This window comes from Lepidochelys kempii, chromosome 13, assembly GCF_965140265.1.
Source record: "Lepidochelys kempii isolate rLepKem1 chromosome 13, rLepKem1.hap2, whole genome shotgun sequence".
NCBI lineage: Eukaryota > Metazoa > Chordata > Testudines > Cheloniidae > Lepidochelys > Lepidochelys kempii.
The window spans coordinates 22,813,869-22,838,206 of record NC_133268.1 but is presented as its reverse complement, the minus strand read 5'-3'; the positions used below and the strand labels follow the sequence as shown (position 1 = coordinate 22,838,206).

At 42.7% G+C, this 24,338-nt stretch overlaps 1 protein-coding gene across 3 annotated transcripts in view; it reads right to left on the bottom strand.

The window, feature by feature from the left end:
- The window catches only part of ARHGAP40 (Rho GTPase activating protein 40), a 74,739-nt gene extending 50,401 nt beyond the window's left edge, over positions 1-24,338 (bottom strand). For 2 of the 3 annotated variants that reach the window (XM_073309761.1, XM_073309759.1), the window contains exon 1: positions 24,251-24,338. The gene's annotated coding sequence lies outside the window, so the exon portion shown is untranslated. Of the gene's footprint in view, positions 1-23,356; positions 23,439-24,250 lie in introns of those variants that run through there. The other variant, XM_073309760.1, reaches the window with a different exon arrangement.

Genomic DNA, 24,338 nt, shown 5'->3' with positions numbered 1-24,338 from the left:
ATGCAGCCCCATGTTTTGCTAGGGCATCGGTTCAGTGATGACTCAGAGGGGAAAGCATCACCTTCAGTGAATTCTCAACATTACTTTACATCATGCAGCCACCTGGCTTTTAAGTCGGAGGATTCAATCCAAATACTGCACAGGTGAGAGCCTGCTCAATGGCACATATAAGACCCAATCTGATCCCAGCCTAAGACTGTAAATCAGAGGGCATAATCCTCCATTTGTGGATTCATAATCTGCTTTAAAGCACCTACGTGTTATGTGACAAACAGAGAATCAGAACTTCAAGTGAGAATAAACAACAGGAGCAGATGACTCAGAAAAGCAGTGCAGATTCTGTTTTCATGCAAATAAACTTTAATCTTGTAATTGAATATCTTTCTTTAAAATAAAAAAGGAATGATGGTCAGGGAATACACTAGCAGCTGGGGAAAACGGGGTGGATGCAGTGAGAGCTACAGACAAGCAGTGGAACCCAGAGTTACTTCTGTCCATTCAACACACTATCAGCAGTTGCAGCTGTGCTGTTCAGTTGAAAGTAGAGCAGAAGCTGGGAGCTGCCTGCACAAAGCAGGAATAGATTGCATACCATGAGAGGTGGACAGAGGGGAAAAGAAAACTTGCAGGATGGGGAAATGGAGAAGAGGGCAGGAAGAGGCACTGCCAAGCAGGCTCTGCATTCCCAAATGGTCTCAGCATTAGCTGACCAATTATCTCACCACTTCTGCTGTTCCCCTGTGTGCCTCTAAAGCGGCACATGAGAACTGAAGAGTTAATAGTGAAGACGTGGGGGGAGGGGGGGAGGAGAAGAAGGCAGAAAATCCGTACACAACAGCCCAGAGTTTCAAATTTTGTACACAGATTTAGCATACAACATCAATGATATTTCAGTTATAAAAGTACCTTGGGCCCTAACATAGCAGTCATCAGGCTTGAGAACTATAGTGAACCTTGAAGAACCTTTTCATTTATAACCCACCCACGTTGACTTACTCAGACCTTTGTCAAACATTCTCCTTTTGAGTTAAAGCTTTCCATGATTGCTCCTGCCTAGAGTAGAATTGCAACCTATATTTCTCTTTCTTAATCAGAGGCAACTTTCCAAATACAATAGGGTTCGGGGGCAGGGCACCCAAAGGGGTGAGGGTGTATGTAAGTAGAAGAGAGTATGTATCCTAGATGCTAAGGTGGGGGCAGCTGTACTGGGAGGGGATGTTACATAGAAACGTTATAATTATCAGAACCTAAAAAAATTTTTTTTCCCCAAATGTCTTTTCTCATACTACACCAAAAATCCACTGAGTCATGCACTTCCGGCCCCCATACCTTGTATTGGGATGCTGTATCATTCACTATGCTGTTTTGCCACTAGATCTATTTAAATTCTGATGTGAGTAGTTCAGACCCACCTTTGTACATTTATTTTAAAACATTCTGCACCCTGAATTTGATTCAGTCCTGTTTGTATGGAGCATTCATTATTGGTGACAGTTCAGGCCACCAAAAATTGATTAACTTGTGCACAAATGTACATTTGCTTGGAAGTTTCTACTCCAAGTTAGTTACTGTCCTATTTCAGTCATCCATTCTGGGAACCAGAACACTTGCAAAACAGAGGTTAGGAAACAGCACCAATTTCATTATTCCTGCATTTTTCATACGCCATTTAAGAGAATGCATTTCTGCAACCAACATTTTTGGACCCCATTAATTACATCATTTCACACTCGGGCCAAAGCTCTCTGTTCAGTTGTAAGCAGCTCTACAATAAAGTTTATCTAAACAAATGTATGTCTCGTCACTACTGTAAATAATGAGATTTAAAACCACCCAAAACATTTCCACTGCCCAAGGAAAAGCTGTAACAATAGACGGAAGCTCTAATACATAAAAGACACTATTGCTTTGATGAATGAAGTTATTTACTAACCTAGTTGCACAAGTTTCTGCCTCCAGGGCATTTTTCAAAGACCGTAAAAAACTGCAGCTCTTAAATAGATTTCAGGTTATGACTTTGTTTACCTAGCTGTTGAACACACACCTCACTCGGCCCCGTAGGGAAATAAGAACAGTAAAGAAGTTAATGGCGTACAATATCTTGTATCAGGTTATATCCTTCCAGCTGTACCTTTAAGACAGATACAAACCCGATGGCAGAGTGGAATGAGAGCCACCAGTCTAGCATGCTAAATACATTTTAGTAGTCGGTCAGGTAGCTTTAGGAATAAAAAAAAATGGTGGCCCTTGCAACCCACCACCAGATGACATGAAATGCTGCCTTTAACTTCTGAAGACAGAATACAAGGATGGGGTTGGCAATTGGTCAGAGCACCTTCCATCCTCTAAGTTCATCCCCTTACCATAATGAATGAATATCCAATTTCCGTGCAGTAGCCTCAGTCCAATGTGAACTGGACAAGAGTCCACATCACAAAATACCCCAACATAACTGCTCATCTCTGCAGATCAGCCAGGAACTGACCAAGCTACCCCCTCTCCCTAGAGCTCACCCCCTCCACACCAGGTTTAGGACCCACTGGCACAGTGTGATGTTGATAGCTTGCACTACTCTTGGCTGCCACCTACTCATTTCCATGGATAAAGAGCCTGCAGAGATCAGACTCCAGCTCTCAACTCAGCACATTCCAAACACTAATTTCACTCCCTCCCTCCCCCCCCCCGGGAAGAAGTTAAAGGAGACACTCGCTATAAGACTTGAGACACTTGGGGTACCCAGATGGATGGAGCTGTAGGGCAGGCAATGCTATACATGGACACACTATTTCTTCTCCTGCTGCCCTGCTTTTCAGCATAAACCACAGAAATTTAAGGCAGTCATCTTGTTTATTTCCTGCCCCATAATTACAAGGATCTCCACAACAGCTGGATGGTCACCGTGAGCTCAACTTACTGTGAGTAAATGCATTTTCCAAACATCCCAGGGGGTTTACCATTCGATAAGAACGAAGCACGACCACTATGAAGGAGCACAGCTGCACATGCAGCTTCACCGTTTTTTGCCTGAACGTGGGATCAGTTGCTCTCGGGTTCCCAAGGTTGTGTATTGTCCAAAATGAACTCGCCAAGCGGCAACTAATGCCTGTATTTTATTTGAAATAATATTCAGGCAGGGATTAGAGAGAGAGAGAATCTAATCACAGGGAGGAGGGCTGAATCTTTCAACAAGACTATCGTGAGATGTCCCATTGCGAGCCGTGCCCAGACACAAGAACTAGCAAACTTTGAAGTCAGGATATTTAAAAAAAAAAAAAAAAAAAAGCAAATGCTGCTTCGTGCAAACTCAGCGTATTGCACCTTCTTCAATCTTGCCCCCTTTTGCATTTTTAAAGACAAAATGTATCTAGGTGCCAAAATCCCTTCTGGAATTCAAAACAGCTTGCAGCTTGTTCATTTGCTCCAAACCAGCCGCTGGTTTGGAAGGTAGAACAGGCCACTCTCCGGAATGCCAGCATTCTGCTTTGTAATAATGCACAAAGAGATCATATAAATTGAATTCACTTCTCAAGAGCAATGTTGTTTCTCTCTGTGCCCATAGAACATTAGCTCCCAAGCAAGCACCCACACATCATCATGGCCAAGGTAACCTCCCGCTCTCAGTATTTTTGGACACAGGCTGTGTTTTATTTTTCTCTCTAGTTTGTTTTTTGAAGCAAATGCTGCTGCACTGGTTTGTGGTTTTGGATACCAGCCAGCCTCTCTTTGCTAAGCAAAGTATGACAGGAACGCCAAACGAGAGAGAAATACATTCATCTGCTAACATTGCCAACGGGGTCCTCTCTACTGAAATAGAGATAAAGCTGTCTGTGTGTATCAGTTTAACTCCCTCGCCAGCCACCCCCACAGGTTGCCCTCTGAGAGCCTTTGCTCTGTTCTTCACTGCAGAAGAACAGCATTTACTTTAAAAGGACATATTGTGCGGCAAAAGCAAGGGAGAGTTTCGTTTCCAATTCAGAGGAGCTGGGGGCACTTTTGTCTCTGGATAATACTCTCAGTTTCACCAGGACACTGACGCCCACTAGTCTCACCCCAGAAAAGAAGTCTATTTACTTCGGCTTCCTGATTAACTGCATCACTTGTCCTCTGCTTGCAAATTAGAAGCTTGCTGAGGAACCCCTTTCCAAGTGATATCAGCCAATGTTTGTACTCAAAGGCATAATTACTGTTGCATTGGTTTAGCATGGGCTACAGGTCTAAACTTGCAGCCTGCTTCCACTCCACAAGATCTTTGCCATCCATCCAGTGGGATGGAGAGCAGGCCCCTAAGGAGGAATTCAATTGTTTTCTTAGTCATACAATCCTTTTCTTATGGAAAATGTCATGTGACTGGGATTTACAGTCAGTCATTTTCCTCATTTGCCATCAATGTCAGTAGCAATTTAGGACATACATAGGACAATATCATATTTAGCGTGTTGACCTTTTTCCTTTGAAAACTCTACCGTTAAAGACAACTTGGTTGCCTCAGTTTACCCCACACTAGATCTTCAAAAAAATTAAAAAAGACAGATCCTTGCATCATGCACAAAAAAGCTGCTAGAATGACAGCTGGAACAAGCTCGCTCTCGGTACTTGCAATAAGAACGCAACAGTGGTTTTCACAATACAGCTACCAGTTTCATGAGGGGGCTATGAAAGAGGACATCAGATACAAATCACTTAGTAATAACTAAGCCTCTTTATAATCCTACCTCAACAATCCAGAAAAACCCTCAGTGGAAATTCTAGTTTAATTTTTCCAAGATATTTTAGGGCAAACGATAAATGGAATTACATTGATCTTAATGAAAGCCAAGATGGGCACATTGCGTAGGTGAAGTGAGGAAATACAGAATTTAATTTGTGAAGTGAAGTGAAGATCTTAAAGAGAGATGAAATAATAGTAATATCTGATCAGCTATTTTCATCAATAAATCTCAAATTGTTTTACAATGAGAGCAAGTACTATTATCCCCAATTTACTGGAAAACTGATACAGAGAGGTGAAATGATTGCTCAAGGCTAACACAGAAGGTGGTCAGTGGTACTGGCTGGACTAGAACCCACATATCTTTACTTCCTGTCCACCATCACATAACATGCATCATCCTGCATCCCTCACATATCTACAGGTTAGAGCAAGGAACTGGAAGCCACAACTCCTTGTTCTGTTGCTGACTTGCTGTGTTGTCTTGCAAAGTTACTTAAACTTCCTAGACTTCAGTTTATACCCAGTGTGCAATATGGAAATAATACTTACTTGCTTGACAGTGGTGTTTTGCAGCTTAATTTGTTTAAGATTCTCTGATCAAAGACATTGTATGAAGTACTAGAGATGGACAAGGGGACAGAATTCCATTTCATACAGTTTGGCATCATTTTACAGTTTTTCCCCCTCCCCCTAAGCCCCCTGCCCCCCCCCCCACACACACACACCCTGAATTTCAGGTATCTCTAGATTAAGTTTAAATGAGCACACATCCATTACACAGATAGATATGCTATAACAGTGATTTGGTTTCTTAGTTCACAAATCCTGCATGCCATCATAATTGTACTATCTGAACTTCAGGTCAGCTCTAGTAAGTGTTATAATCCATCAGTTCTAAGCAGCAAAGCATGTCCTTCACAATTGATATTTTCCCCACATGTGCGTGACTCAATTCGGATGTTTTATTGTGTTCAAATGTTATTGTGAACTTTGTGTTGAGCTCAAAGGTTACAAATCTTTTTATCTACGTTCACAGATGTCTCCTCCAGCAGCCAAGTGGTGTTTCCTTTACCTTACAAAGTCTTCCCTTTCCTTGCCTGCTGCATTGACTGCAACTGGATGCTCATTTCTGCTGTAGGACTGCACTCATTACTTACATGCCAAGTATACAAAGAGTAGCCTTGGAGAAGCAATTCTTTGGTCATGTTTAATGTTACCAGTGTTTTGTTTGATCCTCCTTATTAATGTTTTTCTTCTGGCAAAGTACCATATCATGTACTAGTAATAGCAAAGTTCTCTTTTTTTTTTTTCATTGCCAAAAAGCTTTTTTAGTATGTACTGGAGTTTAGTAAAACCTCAAGTTCTTCTGCACTAGTGACTTTAAGTAGTTCAAGTATTTATTTTACCAGCAATGAGTGATTTAGTTGCATAACACGTTTACTCAAATGATTTGTAAACAGATCTAGGGTGCACTCCTTCGGACACTAAGGGTGTGATTGTGTGCTCTCCTACTGGAAGTGCAGCACACTCAGGCACAGCTGGGTGTGGAAGAGACAGCATAAAGGTGGCTTTAAGCCATTGTTGTGCCCCTGGGATTCTGGGATTAGTTGAGAACTGGTGCGGCCCCAGCATAATTCTGCTGTTCAGCATGGCAACAGAGCTTTGTGCTAGGACTCCACTCCCTCGTGCCCCCTACAGGCCCCTTCTGCCCACCACCTCACCCCTAGCACATTCCCGTACACTAGGACTGGCCAGGAGCCACGCTTACATGGGAATTCAGCCCAATTCCTGTACACCAGCACAGTGCTGCACAGAAACTGTAGCAGCAGAAATAATCTCTCCCTTACTAGTGTGTCAGAAGACAACATTAATTGAAGACAAAGGGACTGCTTACAGTAATAAATGTTTGCAGGATGTGGTCCATAGTTATTAGAGACAGTGGTGCTGTGCATGTGACACCTACAAAGGCTATTGGAGAGCTTTATGAATTTGGTCATATTTCCATATATTGAGCCCTAGAAATTCACATGGATTGAAAATATCTTCTACAAGACTAATGTATCCATTCAGATCACTCTTGGTGCCAATTTATTAAAAAAAATCGGAAGACATTACAAATCCTACAGTAGACAAAATAAGACAGTGCAGCCAGCCATTGACTAGAGTATTTTTAGCTTTCAACACCTGTACTTCACCATACATCCGCAAACAAAATTTGTCCCAATGGTTTTACATGTGTTGCTTATAACACCAGGGGTAATGCCTTTAGCTCAGGTCCCAGATAGATGTCTGTACTCTACAGCCATTCCTCCATGGTGCAGATGGGAAATCACAAGCACTATAGCCACACCAGTTCAGCCAGCCCTCCGAAGTCTACCCTGCAATGCAATGCCTCCTGTTTAGTTTTATCCAGAACCTCTCTTCTCAGCTAAAGTGCTGAAGCACCTCCCCTACAGTGTTTCAACAATCCCCAAATGCACCAGGTACAGGAACAAAGAATCCTCAAGCCTCATCCTTTCGGTCCCCCTAAAACCCATGCTACTCACAGCACTCCACGGTATACAGAAGTACTTCTGCCCACAGCTACGCATCCACCACTCCACACCACTTACACAGCAGAAAAACACCCAATTTTGCTTCACCCTCAGACAACCTGCCCCCAACTAAATATAAATGCTACTTAAGAAGAGCCTACCGCAATGACTGCCATTTGGTGGTGCAAACAACCACTGGTGGGCACTTGAGCCTGGACAGTAGTTTTGGGAAGTTGTGTGTGCAAGTCCTAGTGTACAGAGTGGTATCTCTTGAGCATCATGTCTTGTTGTGACCCATCAACTGCCCTGTCAAATGTTTTCAAGATTCTAAATCCTGATTCAAGGGTTACAAAATGTAACCATGAGCAACCATTCATCCAACCATAACAAACAACTTACAATGATTTCTGCAGATTATGAACCATCCAACACACACACACACACACGCACACCAAGTTACAGAATATCTAGACACACAAAGTGGGAAAGGCTTGATTGCTCAATGCCCCCCCCCCCTTTTTTTTTTTTTTTTTTAAACAAACAGCTTTAATACAAGTCCATTTCTTTCTACCATTGAGGGGAAGAAAGTTCTTGGGGAGTTTTATGTGGCTCAATTTAAAAATAGTTTAGGGAACAAAAAGTTGAGTTTGTTGCCCCCCCCCTTAAAAATCCTCTAGTGAAGCATCTCCCTGGCACTTCCTTATTGCATACACATATTTTATATTAATCTGACATAAGTAGAAGTGTTATGTTCTGGATCTGTTTTAATACTTCAGGCCCAATTCTATTACTACTGACATAAGAACAGAATTGAAGTCAACAGAGTCACACTAGGGTAAGTGAAAAGAGAATCAGGCCCTTCGTTATTATTTCATATTTACATTGTGGTAGCATTCAGAGGCTCCAATCACAATCATTACTCTAGGTGCTGTACACTGAAGATGTGGGCCCTGCTCTGCACAGCTCACATGTAGTGAAGGATGCTTTACAAAATTCATCAAGCCATGTGCTGGGAAAACTGTGGCCAGAAGACCACTAGGTACAGTTTCTACACTCTGATCTGGTCTCCTCCAAAATCAGTAAGTCACACCTTGCTAGCCCTCTGAATGTCAGACCAATGGAGGGACATTCCACCAAAGGGTTTAAAGGCAAAGGGTCATAGGACGTGTGCGTTAGTAGAAACTCCATTCCACCCATGACTTCTATGCAAACTCAGACACTCAATCACTCCTGTCCCTGGCTCCTAACCTGCCTGAGAGCAGAGGGATGTGTAGACAAATCCAAAATGAGTGAAATGAGAGTTCAATGTGATGCTAGTTTTGCATCTTTTTTTCCACCTGCTTTCAGGCTAGAACTTGAGAGTCATGTTTCAGGTCTGAAAAGCTAAAATTATCTCTCTCAAACCAAGCTGCTGGAGATTCTGCTAAGCATTCTAGTACCAACGCAGGGTTTGGCTCCAGTTTTGTTTTACAATTCTTTGCAGGAAGTAGTTTTGCAATTAACAGAAAGTACCACAGCAAAGATCCATGCCACGGACCTTCTGCTTTCACTGAGGTTAGAAAACAAAACCCAGAGTTGTAACACACTAAACCAAAAATCAGAGAAGTTCTCGTTCCTGCTGCAGATCAGAATGTGTTTGGTTCTGTCACATTTATATTGGACAATGTTACTGTACTGTTCAAAGTCAGGAGAACTCCATTACATCAAATAGGGGGGTGGGGAAGTCGCACTCAGGTGACACTAATACCACTCTTGAGCCTCTTCTATGCTGAGGATTGGTTAGGCTCTTGGTACAGGTTAAGATCAGCATTGAGGTATACCCGAGCTGTACCTAGCTCCAGACTAGGGGCTGTTCTAGAAGCCAGAAGCCCAAGCACCCACACTGTCTCCCAATATACCCCCTGAGCTTGGGCTGGCATAGAGCTGCTTACACCATCTCCCTGTGCTGGAATCTGACCACTTTATAGCTCCATTACTTTGGCAGAAAGGAGCCTGGTGGAACCAATGAATTGAGCCCTCAGACTCTTGAATTAAAGGCATCAAGTATCTCCTCTACTGCTCCCAAAAGTCACCTACCTCTCCGGCTAGTTACAGAGGAAATGCTGCCTTTGAAACAGAGTGGTTACCATTACTTCCTTGTTTTTAACACTCGTGTGCACAAACTGGAGCAAGTCCAGAGATTACGGAGCTTTAGCCAAGCAGCTGCGTTTCAGATCAGCTGCAGGGATGTATACACAGCAATCTCATGCTTACCTTCCACCACAAGGCAGGCAAGGATTTCCTTCCACTTGTGCTAGCTGGGATTTCAAACGTTAACATTGTCTGAGATTTACCTTAGCGGAGAAAAACAACCTTCATCAGCGTGTTTGATTATTTGTTGCCCAAAAAGGATATCCTTCCAATTCCCTTATACAGTGGCCATCTGCTATCCAACTAGTGGTGCTTGGAATAAACTGATCCCTATTCACTAGGGAGCATTACAAATCAGCTTCTCGCCGCTCTAAACAAGATCTCGAATAGCTAATAGACAGCTTCTTCACAGCGCTATGTATAACGATCCACCCTCTACCTCAGAAAATTAACCTGTACAGTGCCACAAAGCCATATTTCAACTTTTACAATGCAGAAATTATGTTCCAGGTTTGCTCAGACACTAGTACATTTACTACTTTTTTTTTTTAAATGTCAGTCTGAAGAACAAAATTAGGCTACAGTGTACAGTTACATACAAGACGAATACTCCATGGGCACATGTGGATGGAGGATCATGTTTGTAACTCAAGACATTTCAAGGCCATCAGCAAATAAAAAACTGATCTTTTTCCTTGCCACACGGCAATGCCCTCATGGCAGGCTTGTTCGCTAATTCCCATTAATTCAATACAGATATTACTCAAACTGCACAGCCATCTATCCCCAATCTCATGACATGGCACTTGGACTGGGAACCTTGTGGCTGGCATGTAATAGCTTTTCCAAGTGAGGTGAAAGGCATCCTTCCCCGATTCTTCTGCATAAAGTTGTCTTGTTAGTTTCTCCCTAGAAGATCTCATGGTTTAATGACTAAATACTGAATATGAGGTGAAGGCGGGTTGGAATTAAGTGGAATTCTGTTCTTGCTCTGCCACTAACTTCTTGGTGGCTTAAAGCCAGTCACTTATGGTACATCTTCACTGCGAAAGACCCCCAGCATGGCCACAGCTAGCCCAGGCCAGTTGACTCAGGTTCATGGGGCTTAGGCTTTGGGGCTAAAAATTGCTGTGTAGACATTTGGGCTTGGGCTGGTGGCCAGACTCCAAAACCTCACGGGGAGAAGGGGCGGGGTGAGGGCGCGTGTCTCAGAGCCTGGGCCCCAGCCTGAGCCTAAATGTCTACACTGAAATTTTTAGCCCCGCAAGCCTAAGCTAATTGACCTGGGCTCTGAGACTTGGTGCTGCAGGTTTTTTATAGCAGTGTAGACATATCCTTATGGCCTGATTTTCAGAGTCTGGGGTGGGGAGAGGGAACTGGAAGACACTCTAGATCAGGGGTGGGCAAACATTGGGGCCACAATGGGGTGGCAAAACTGTATGGAGGGCCAGGTAGGGAAGGCTGTGCCTCCCCAAACAGCCTGGCCCCTGCCCCCTATCCAACCCCTCCCACTTCCTGCCCCCTGACTGCCCCCCCTCAGAACCCATCCAACCCCCCCCGCTCCTTGTCCCCTAACTGCCCCCTCCCGTGACCCCCCCACCTCTAACTGCCCCCCCAGGACTCCACCCTGTCCCCTATCCACACCCTGTCCCCTATCCACACCCCTGCCCCTGACAGGCCCCCTGGGACTCCCACACTTATCCAACGCCCCCCCCCCGCCCATTCCCCATCCCCTGCCCCCCCCAGAACCTCCACCCCATCCAACTGCCCCCTGCTCCCCATCCCCTGACTTCCCCCCGGGACCCCCTACTCCTTATCCAACGCCCCGGCCCCCTTACCATGCTGCTCAGAGCGCGCATGGCAGCGTGGCTGCGGGGACAGTAGGGGAGGGGCTGGGTGCTAGCCTCTCTGGCAGGGAGCTCAGGGGCCGAGCAGGACGGTCCCGCGGGCCGTAGTTTGCCCACCTCTATTCTAGATTTTCACAGACAATGGGTCCCGTGAGAATACTGAAGCCCCCAGAACGGAAGGTCACCCAGGACACAAGTTAAAACAAAAAGCCTCCTGGTTACCTTACACAATAAAGGCCTGATCCACAGCCATTTGAGGCAGTCCATTGATTTCAGTAGGCATCAGAATGGGGAACAAATATTTATACTGGGCTCTTCAGTCAAGCGGAGAAAAGTAGAATAGAAGCCAATGGCTGGAAGTTGAAGCTAGACAAATTCAGACTGGAAAGAAGGCAAAAATTTTAAACTGTGAGGGTGCTTAACCACTGGAACGATTTAAAAAGAATTCCATTGCTGACAATTTTTAAATCAAGATTGAATGTTATTCTAAAAAGATATCATTAGGAATTATTTTGGGGGAATTCTCTGGCCTGTATTATACAGGAGGTCAGACTAGAGGATCACAGTGGTCCCTTCTGGCCTTAGAATCTATTAATCTAGATCAGGACCCTTAGGTCGAAGCTCCTCATACTCTTTAGCATGACAACAACAGAAGGACGTTTTTGGTAAGTAACACCGTGTCTGAAACAAACGTTACTATTTTAAAAGGCTCACATCCCCATTCTTAGAGGATTTACATTTACTTCATAAAGATGCAGACATGCCAAAAATAAAAACCCTCTGTATCGGAAAGAATTTGCTCCCCATACCAAGACCTGTCAGCAGGATGCTTCTGATTTCACTGTCAGGCTGAACCAAACTGGTATTTGCAATATTATATTGGCCTAGGGAAACCACAGACACACCTAGTATACTACATATCAGAAAGGATGGTCTCACACAGATTTGCTTGTTTGAACCCACAGACTCTTTCAGATCACAAAAATTAATATCCAAGTGTGGATGGTTATGTTGCATCTTTCATCTGCAAGTGTTTCACAGACTATGTACACCCAGCACCAGTGAAACCGTCATCTTTGCAGCAGAGAGCAGTGGCTAGACAGACAAGTGCAGCAGGTCCCACAACTATAGAACCCTCTTACTGAAACATAGCTAATCATTTAGATCTACTGGCACCAGCTTGTTCTTTTGAGGCAGAGTGTCCTGGGTGTGGCTGGTTGACACTGTTTTGTGAGAAATCAGGGATTTTCAGCTAAACTAAGTGTTTTGCAAAGAGTTTCTGCTTTTCACAGAAAATTTCCATTTTTAGGTTAAAAAACTGAATGCCTCAAAACTGAAATATTTCAATTCAGAAATGCCACTGCAGTATCTTGTGGGAGTTGTAGTTTGAGCGCCTCATGGTCCTTTTCTCTTCTATAAGCTGGGCTCCCTGATTGGACTACATCTCCCATGAGGCATTGTGGCCATCCAACCACCATGATGCACCATCTCCCTTCACAAAACAGACACTGGTGCATCTTGGGAGATGTAGTCCAATCAGCGAGCCCATCCTGTAGAGGAGAAAAGGAGGACAAGGCATCCAAACTACAACTCCCATGAGGCACTGCAGTGGCATTTCTGAATTTCGGAATCTAAATGCTTCTGTTTTCAGACAGAATATTCTAGTTTTTGATTTTTCACTGAAAACTTGAATTTTTCTAAGCAAAATAACCCATTTTTTGCCCTACATTAGTCTTGGGTTCAATCCCCACAGATTACCATAGTATTCCATGTTTAAATAAAAATAATATGGCAGTTAGAATATAGCACTGGCCACTCGACCAGGATGGAGGCAATGATTGTGAAATGCCAAGGGACATTAGAGAGACTACTAAAGCAGAAAGTGAAATAATAATGGTTGATTTCAACTATCCTCATATTGACTGATATGCGTCACCTCAGGGTGTGATGCAGAGATAAAATTTCTAGACACCATAAATGACTGCTTAGAGCAGCTAGTCCTGGAACCCACAAAGGGAGAGGCAATTCTTGATTTCGTCCCAAGTGGAGCACAGGATCTGGACCAAGAGGTAACTATAGCTGACCCACTTGGTAATAATGACTCTAATGTTATTAAATTTAACATTCTTGGAAGAGGGAATAATACTAAAAACACCCACACCACAGTAACAATTATCTTTAAAAAGGGGAACTACACAAAAATTACAAGTCTTTAGAGACAGAAATTAAGAGGACCTGTCACAAGGGTTACATGCCTGCAAGCAGAATGGGGACTATTTAAAAACATCATAATAAAGGCTCAGACTAAGCGTATATCCCAAATCAGAAAAGAAAACAGGAACAAAAGAACGCCACCATGGCTAAACAGTAGAGTAATAGAGGCCACTGAGTCAACACCTACCAAGAATAAACTCTAACAGGTTAAGTATAAGCAGGCAGTCAAGAAAGAATTTGAGAAGCACCTTGCTAAGTACACAAAAGCTAACAGGAAGAATTTTTTAAAGTACATCAGAAGCAGGAAACCTGCCAAACAGACACTGGGGCCAGTCGATGACAAAGGTGCTAAAGAAGCACTCAACCAAGACAAGGCCGTTCCAGAGAAGCTAAGTGAATTCTCTGCATCAGTCTTCACTGCAGAGGAGGTGGGGGAGATGCCCAAAAAGACTAGCTCTGATGGGGGTAACAAATCTGAAGTATTGCCCCACACTGATGTGTCAGTAGGAGAGGTTTTAAAATAAATTGATAAATTAATGATATATTGCAGGGGTGGGCAAACATTTTGGACCAAGGGCCACATCTGGATATGGAAATTGTATGGCAGGTCATGAATGCTCATGAAATTGGGGGTTGAGGTGCAGGAGGGGGTGCAGGCTCCGGTTGGGGGTGTGGGCTCTGGGGTGGGGTCAGAAATAAGGAGTTCAGGGTACGGGAGGGGGATCAGGGCTGGGGCAGGGGGTTGGGGCGCTGGAGTGGGTCAGGGGTGCAGGCTCCGGGCAGCAATTACCTCAACCAACTCCTGGAAGCAGTGGCACGTCCCCCCTCCGGCTCCTAAGCGGAGGCGCAGCTAGGCGGCTCTGTGAGCTGCCCCGTCCGCAGGCACTGCCCTTGCAGCTCCCATTGACCGTGGCTGCCAGCCAATGGGAGCTGTGGGGGCAGCGCTTGGGGCGGCAGCAACTTTCAGAGCTCCAAGGGGGACGTGCTGCTGCTTCCAGGACCCGCGCGGAGCCATGACACGTGTTGAGCAGGGCAAGCCCCAGGCCCCGCTTTCCGGCAGGAACTTGAGGGCCAGATTAAAACGTCTGAAGAGCCGGATGCAGCTGGGCCGTAGTTTGCCCACCCCTGATATATTGGGTCTTTTATGGATCTTAAAGGTTCTGTGGTCATTCTCAAGAGTATGATTTGCCCAGATGTCCTCAGCCAACATTCTCTCTTTCCGTATCCCTGTTTAGTGTGCTGTTGTAACAAACCATAGCTGTATAAGAACAGAAGAACTGTTATATGGTGTCAGACCAATGGTCAGTCTAGCCCAGTAAGCTGCCTCCAAGAGTGGCCAGTAACAGAACTTTGGGTGTACAGAAGAGGGCAATTTTGGAGAGATCCACCCATCTTCTCCTCCCAGTTTCTCACAGTCAGAGGTTTAGTGTTGCCTGGAACATGGGATTACATCCCTGACCATCTTGTCTAATAGCTGTTGATGGACAATGAAATTATAACTGGTTCAAAATAGAACTAGGTATTTTTGGCCATCACAACATCCCATAACAATGAGTTCCATGGGTTAATTGTGCATTGTGTGAAAAAGTATTTCCTCATTTGTGTTCAACCTGCTGGCTATTCATTTCATCGGGTGACCCCTGTTTTTAGTGTTGTGGGACTGGGTAAATAACACTTCTCTGTTCAATCACACCAGTCATGATTTTATAGACCTCTATCAGATCCCCCTTTAATTTTGTCTTTTCTAAGATGAACAGGCCTAATCTTTTCAGTCTTCTCTTGTATGGAAGCTGCTCCACACCCTTGATTGTCTTTGTTGCCCTTCTCTGAAGCTTTTCCAGTTCCACTATATCCTTTCTGAAATGTGATGACCAGAACTGGACACACTATTAAAGGCACACCATGGATTTATATAATGACATTATTATATTTCAGTCTTATTTTCTATCCCATTCCTAATAGTCTTTCTATCTGTTGCTGCAGATTGAGCTGAAGTTTTCAGAGAACTATCCACAATGACTCCAAGATCTTTCTTGAGTGGTAACAGTTAATCTAGAATCCATCATTATATATGCATAGTTATGATTATTTTTCCCCAATACACATTTCTTTGCATTTATCAACGTTGAAATTTCATCTGCCACTTTGTTGCCCACTCACCCAGTTTTGTGAGATCCCTCTATAACTCTACACAGTCAGCTTAGGACATAGCTATCTTGAATGATTTTGTATCATTTGCAAACTTCGCCACTTCACTGATCACCCTCTTTTCCAGATCATTTATGAATATGCTGAACAACACTGGTCCTAGTACAGATCATTGGGGTACCCTACTGTTTACCTCTCTCCATTGTGAAAACTGACCATTTATTCCTACCTTTTGTTTCCTGTCTTTTAACCAGTTACTGATCCATAAGAGGACCTTCCCTTGACTGCTATATAATTCTATACATCCCCCCCCACAATCTATAGAAAAGGTACCACCATTAAATTCCAGGGTTTTATAGAAATTACTCTCTCATTAGTTTCTGTAGGCCTTTTCCATAAGAAATACACAGACAGTAAGCTAAGGATGAACTGAGGAAACAAGAGCAAGAAGGGAAGTGAAAATAGCCATTGCCATCTCGTTAATTAATGGCCCAGATTTTATTTCCTCTTTGTCTCGGTGTTGAGTTCACATAGGTCAGGAACAGTTCCCATCTGAGCAAGAAAAACATCCATCATGCTGGACTTTGACACCACAGAATTGTTTCACAGCACAGCGTGGGGCAATGCTAGAAAAATTCCTGTAACATATAGGATGAGAAGAGTTGTTTTCACTGCAACTAAAATTCCCTTGATTAGGGGAATTTGACATGAATTTTGTCAAGAAGGAGAGGGAAGAGATTGCTGAGTACTGTGGTTGACAGTCATCTTATTGCATGAATGTTTCTGATGTGCATAGAATGATCCCCCAACACCAAAACATGGGTCTTTCCAACTGGAGGTGAAGCACTAAATCCATTAACTTACAGCAGCAGCAGGGCAGCTATTTCTCTGTGAGCCAGCCACAGAGGGGGATGCATAGCACACTTCACAGATGTGTTACATGTACGTCTTCCAAGATTACTTTAGTGACAGTTCTCCACTGCCATGAAGCAGATCCAAGTTTAACTGCCTCATTGCTTGATTCCAAAGCTTCCAGTGCTGGATAGCTGACGGAAATGCTATTCAGATGGAAACAATTATCTTGGAGGGAGAACTCCTCCTATACTGATGGAACAAAATTTCAGAAGATTTAAAAAAAACTGAAAACATTCCATACTCTTAGAGTAACCTACCCTGGGGATTGGACTTTTCTGTAAACTATGCTAGCTTTTTAATTTCCTTTGTCTTCTCAAGCATCCACCATAACCCTGCCAGTCTGAAAGCCAATGTAATGAAAGAAAGGAACTTCATGAGGATTTATTATTGATCTCCCAGTAGATTACAGGTTCAGATGTTCATACTATTTCAGGCAACATGGACCAGCTCTTCCCCAAGGACTTTGCAGCTACAGTTTGTCAAATATGCAGTAATGACCTGCCTTTAGTCACATACAATTCAATACAAAAGTCAAGTGCATAGATTATTCCTAAAATAATCTATGAACTGTAAAGGAAGTATATTACTATATACAGATTACTCATTAGCTTAATTGATAATTTCCATACTTCATATTGCTCAGGTTTAATTAACTAGCAGTCTTGCTGTGCTGTGTAATGGTTCTGTTAAGTAGAAAAATCGCTTTAGGTTAACAAAGCTTATTCTCTTTTGAAGCTATATTGATGGTAAAAAGGGAAAATTAAATGAACGTAACAAAGGCTATTACAGAAAATAATTAAACCATGTTTATGTTCCTGACAGATTAGAACAATTCAGGTGGTTGTTAATTTGGATACAAAATCCTTACAAAAAAGACTTAAGATAGATATGTTTTCTATACTATGATGTGGAAAAAAAGTATCCTAGGTAGATGTCACTTTAAAAAAATACATCAGTTTAAATCTCTCTGCTTTTGGGTGTGTGTGAAAGACATCTATTTAGAAAAATTCTATGAATTCTTCAAGTAGCATAGAAAACCAAAAAAACAACGTACTAAAACAGTTAAAAAGTGCCATCATATAGCTTTATCAGGGTATTTTTGGTAACATGGCTCATACAGGATATCATTACTAAATCATTTTTAGGACTTCAACTCAATCAACCACATAAGCACATGTTTGAGCTATGAGCAAGATGGATAATCTCACCCCTATTAAATATGTGCTTTGCTGAATAAGAGACCCAAGTTTCATTTGGAACCATAATACACTGAATTTATGGTCATGCACTGGGCCTTTCCAATCTCAAAATTAAAAAAGAAAAAGTGTGAATCTGAACAACAGTGTGGTTTTGTATGTTTGCATTCTTTTGTTCCGAGTTATATCTGCCCCAAACAGAAAAGCCACAGTACAGCTTACAGTAAACATCTAACAAAGACCAAACAATTATTTATGATTTTAGGTTAGCCAAAATAAGACTGTTCCCAGCATGAATCCATGTCTGCTGTTTTAACCTGTTGCAATTTTCTCCCGCCAGTTAATCCAAGCTATCAAAAACCTGGAAAATAAGATTTACAATCGAAGCGTCACTGTGCCAAAAATCTTCCTGACCAAAGTGTAAACTGTGCTGCTGTCACTGCACCTCCTGGTGGCAAAGTGAGTAATACCAAAGTCTTGAGTAAAAAGAAAAGGAGGACTTGTGGCACCTTAGAGTCTGACAAATTTATTTGAGCATAAGCTTTCGTGAGCTACAGCTCAAATAAATGTGTTAGTTTCTAAGGTGCCACAAGTACTCCTTTTCTTTTTGCAAATACAGACTAACACGGCTGCTACTCTGAAAGTCTTGAGTGTAATTTTTCTACTTACAGCTGAAAATGGGCTGGTCCAAAGAGCCTAATAATGATGGTTGCTTTTCATTAAGCACAGATGTTACCACGAGCATTTGCAGCTGAAGTTATTCCACAACTCCTTCAGGATAAGGATGCAAACAACTGTGCTACATCGCACCCCGACACTAGGATCAGGAACAAACACTGATGTCAAGTTACACAGTGTGTAGCCATATCCTGAGTAGGTTATACCTACCTCCAACACATACCAGATAGCTGAGAGGTTGGGAATTGGGGGTGGGGGGTGTTTGTTTGCTTATATTTTTTCTAAACCACACACTTTTAGCAACACTTGTAACCTGCCTCATTTGTCATGCCAATGAAGACTTGTGGACCTGAAAATTAACTTGTGAGCAAGAGATGAAAACCCATCTTGCATTTCAAAATATTGCTAAGCAAAGAAACATATTGTTTCCACTGGACTCAAAAAATGGAGCAAGACTGAACCTGAGCATGTAAAATGCTGAGCTGTACCCCCCTTCAACAGTGGTCGCTCTGGATGGTGTAACGATCCTCAGTAAACTATGCATGTTTGAGGAGGATGCACACTCCTTCACTTTGAGTTGAGGGTACTAAGAGCCTCAACAAGTTTGCAGTCTCAGCTAGGGATGTAAATATCGGTTTTAAAAGTTAACCAGTTAAATGATTAAAATTATTTTGTTTAACCGGTTAATCATTAACCCAGGTAGCTGGTGGGGGGGCTGGCATGGTGGAGGCTGTGGGCTAGGGTCCAGTCAGCACGGTCGGGGTTGGGGTCCTGCTGGCAGGGCCGGGGGCCCACTCCAGCCCAGTGGGGGCTAGGGCCACTCCTGCCGGCCCGACGCTGGGCTGCCGGGGTTAACAGTTAACTTTGGTTAACCGTGTACATCACTAATCTCAGCAGGTAAAGACTTTAAAGAATTCATTCCAATCCTAAAGTAAGTTGAAACAAAGTTGCCCTTCAAGGATGCGAAGTTTGGGTTTTCTTTGCATAATAAGCATATATTATATTCTATATACAGACACATGCATAGCACAGTGACAGTTACCACACAACTCAAATGGAGATTATGATGTTTCTAGGACTGTCGATTAATTGCAGTTAACTCATGTGATTAACTCAAAAAATTAATCATGATTTAAAAAATTAATCACGATTAATTGCAGTTTTAAGAACACTGTTAAACAATAGAATACCAATTGAAATTTATTAAATATTTCTGGACATTTTTCTAGATTTTCAAATATATTGATTTCAATTACAACAGAATATGAAGTGTACAGTGCTCACTTATATTATTTTTATTTCAAATATTTGCACTGTAAAAATGATAAACAAAAGAAATAGTATTTTTCAGTTCACTTCACACAAGTATTATAGTGCAATCTCTTTATCGTGAAAATGCAACTTACAAAGGTAGATTTTTTTTTGTTACATAACTGCACTCAAAAACAAAACAATGTGAAATTTTAGAGCCTACATTCAGTCCTTCTCATTCAGCCAATCACCAAGACAAACAAGTTTGTTTACATTTACAGGAGATAATGCTGCCCACTTCTTATTTACCATGTCCCCAGAAAGTGAGAACAGAAATTCGCACTGGACTTTTGTAGCCAGCACTGCAAGGTATTTACGTTCAAGATATGCTAAACATTCATTTGCTTCTTCATACTTTGGCCACTATTCCAGAGGACATGCTTTCATGCTGACAACACTTGTTAAAAAAATGTGTTCATTAAATTTGTGACTGAACTCCTTGGGGGAGAACTGTAGGTCTCTGGCTCTGTTTTACCCACATTCTGCCATATATTTCATGTTATACCAGTCTTGGATGATGATTCAGCACATGTTGTTCATTTTAAGAACATTTTCACTGCAGATTTGATGAAACACAAAGAAGGTACCAATGTGAGATTTCTAAAGATAGCTACAGCACTCGACCCAAGGTTTAAGGATCTGAAGTGCCTACCAAAATCTGAGAGGGATGAGGTGTGGAGCATGATTTCAGAAGTCTTAAAAGAGTATTAGTTCAACGCAGAAACTATAGAACCTAAGCCACCAAAAGAGAAAAATCAACCTTTTGCTTGTGCTTTCTGACTCAGATTAGGAAAAAGAACATGCTTCGGTCCACACTGTTTTGGATTGTTATCGAACAGAACCTGACATCAGCATGGAGACATGTCCTCTGGAATGGTGGATGAAGCATGAAGGGAATATCAATATTTAGTGCATTTGGCATGTAAATATCTTGTGGTGCCCACTGCAACATGCGAATGCCTGTTCTCACCTTCAGGTCACGCTGTAAACTAGAAGCAGGCAGCATTATCTGCTGCAAATGTAAAACTTGTTTGTCTGAGCAATTGGCTGAACAAGAAATAGGACTGATTGGACTTGTAGGCTCTCAAGTTTTACATTGTTTTATTTTTGAATACAGTTATTTTTTTACATAATTTTACATTTGTAAATCCAACTTTCATGATAAAGAGATTGCACTACAGTACTTGTATAAGGTGAATTGAAAAATACTATTTATTTTGGTTTTTTACAGTGCAAATATTTGTAATCAAAAATAAATACAAAGCGAGCACTGTACACTTTATATTCTGTGTTGTAACTGAAATCAATATATTTTTAAATGTAGAAAACACCAAAAATATTTAAATAAATGGTATTCTAATATTGTTTAACAGAGCAATTAATCACAATTAATTTTTAATCACTTGACAGCCCTAGTTGTTTCATTAAAAAAAAACAGAAGTTATAAGCACACTGGGGTGTCCTTGAGGATTTTAGCTGTGAAGAAGCCAGTTAGCAAAAGAATAGCAAAGTTTTCCACTGATACAAATGATGGAAGATGCAACTGGCAATAGAATATGCTTCTAGCAGCAAGTTATGCCTCTTAAAAGGCCAACTGATACGAGAGTAGGAGGGGGTTTGAGGGTTTTTTTAAAAGCAAGCCACAAAAATAATTGCATGCTATTGTTTTCAAAGGCGGAGAATCCTTACGTAAAGGCACTGCCTAAAATTTTCAAATTGACCAGTGATTTGGGTGTCAGACTTGAGACACCTTAAAAGGATCTGGTTTTCACAAAGCAGATGCTCTGAAGTTTGAGAACCAAGTTCCTTAAAAGTGTTAAGTAAAGTAGCCAAAAATTAAAGGATCTAAATTACAAGACACTTTTTAAGATTAGAATTAATCAGCCTCCATCTTAATTCAATGGGTTATAAAGTGATACTACCAGATTTCTCAGCTTTTATGAGTGCTCTGCTCTACTATATTATATATATATATATATATATATATATATATATATATAAAAGCACCTCGTGTTAAGTCAGATCACAATATTCCTATGCAAAATACCATCTTAGCTTTTATAAGAACAAACAAAAATTACTTATACAATCCATTCATATTCCTCCTCCCCACACATGCACTGTGTATTAGGCCATTTTAATTTCTTCCTTGTTAGAAGTAGAGTGATCCAGGAGACCATTTTCCAATTTTTCCAGTTACTTAAGCTCCAAAGATACCTTTAAACATCTGGTCATCCCAAAACCAATAGTACCTTCTAGAAGAGAATCCCAAAACACTTCACAAACATGAATTAAGCATCATAACATGCCCATGAAGTGGCAGTTTTGCAGATAAGAAAACCAAGGCACAGAGAGCTTAAGTGACTTGTCCAAGGTCACACAGAGCACTTGTGGTAGAGATAGGAACACAATCCACATCTCCCAATTCCTAGTCCTGTGCTTGAGCCTCAAGTGCATCCTTCATCTCATACACCACCATATACTAACCTTTACTCCAAACTGATCCCCAAAAGGTAGACTGAACAGATTCAAACTTTTCAGTTTGGAGAACATCCTAAGTGTAGCAATACAAAGGGCTTAAATACAATCCACTGACTTGCCACAGGTGAATAGAGTATCCTGTTGAGTAATGTTGGGGATTAGTCCAGCTTTGAGCAGGGGGTTGGATTAGGTGACCTCCTGAGGTCCCTTCCAACCCTGATATTCTATGATTCTATAATGGAGCTCAAGCCAAAAATGTTGCCAGCTTTTATTTTTAAAAAATGTTTCTAATCCTCGTGAATGCAGAAATAACCTTCCAGATCAGAAGCGGTTCTGCATCAGTTCCTGAGTCTGCACACAGATAGCAGCAGTTTCTCTGCTTCTGCTTATAAAGTAACTCTTGCATGCAGCAACAGAGTAAAATTATGACGACACTGAGATTCACTACTACTATTCAGGAACCTGTGGGAAGCAGTGAAACTGGAAAGAATCATGACACTTGCATCAATACAGTGTAACTGTTTGGCAAAGCTACAGGCAGTAGCAGAGGCAGGCACTGGAATTATTAGCCTGGAAGGAAAAAATTAAGAATTAAATGCAATACTTGGAAAGAGAGAGAAAACAACTGCTAAGATGGAGTCACAATACTTCACTTCCAATAGGAAATGCAGCTGGGCCAAAGCCAGAATATCAAGACTCTTGATGTTTCACAGGGAGAAGGGTTCAGATTGGAGTCTTCATGCCAACAGTTTTGGTTCTTGGCTAAATCCAAAACCAGAAGGGCCAATTCTCTGGGCCTGGTTTGAATGCAGCCAAAAATCTTACGAAAATAAGCTTCAAATCCAAGCCTGAGCCTAAATAGCCTCTCATTTCTTTCTAGCAGAGCCAGGTGGTGGCACATCATTATATTCAGGTATTTCTGCACATCTTTGATTCAGTTACCAGGAAAAACAAACAAAAACCAAATTTATTTGCCCGCCAACCTTAAAAAACAGAAAATAGCAATCCAATGCAGCAGATATGAATACCCAACTATAAGATAATATTTCAGGAGCCCGTTAGCCAGCAATAACTTATCCACCCATTCCTTATAAACATGCTTTGCCAAGATCACTAAAAATAAATCACAGTGGTGTTACTTTGGCAACTCCAGGAAGTTACTATCTTACCATAACCCAAAGCAAGACTTACTAACTTAAGCACAGATGCTGCATTTAGAGCCACGCAAACGACCTCGAGTGAAGGGCTCTCCACGTGGGTGCCAGGGGCTTTGGGCAAGAATCCAACTGCAGGATCCTTGCTCATGCTAACACACGCGTGGGTACACACACGCTGTATGCCCAGGCCCGGAAACGCTCTTCCCGCTGGCGAACATTCCGCTAACACCAGGGGGCTTCAGAGCAAACAGGAGCAGCGCTCGCTCGCCGGCATGACAAGAGAAGCTGAATTTGCAGGGAATGCAGCAGTGTAACGGTCCAGCTGCACCACACCGCCACTTACCCAGCACCATTAACACGACCGATTAGACAGATCCTATAAATATGCAAGCCTGGTGCGAAGGGGAGAAAGGAAAAAAAAAAGGGGGGGGAAGAAGGTGTCCTCTATCCCACTGTTCCCACAACTGTTTACTCGCCTGTAACAGTTGGACTAAAGCATCCCCACGCCTAGATGTCTCATACACACACTTGTCCGCACCATTGCCAGTCCCCAGCCAGCGCTGCAGCCCTGCACAGAACAAGGCTGTACCATGGGGTGGGGAGCCAGGCTCATCCTGGGGATTTTCGGGTGTTGCAAAGCCCGGACACCCCCAATCATTACTGGGGGCTGTCAACCAGAGGGTCACCCACCCTCGGTCACGTTCTAGCCACGGGGACAAGGCAAATCTCTCACCCCTAGGTCCTCTCGGCAGCGGGAGCAACCCCCGGCGCCCAGAGCGTCCCCGCCTCGCTTGCAATGCCCCGGCGAGGGGCTCAGCCTCCCGCCCGAGCCCCGCCAAAGGCCCCTGCAGCTGCGCTCCCCTCTCGGGGACCCTTAGGGCCCAGCAGCGGCTGGGAACATCGCTCCTCCAGGGGTCCCTCCTCCTACCTGCTCTGCCTCGGCGGGGAGCCTGGCCCGCAGCCCTGCGTGGGGATGGAGCGAACCAGCGGCGCGAGAATCCGCGGGTCCGGCCGGG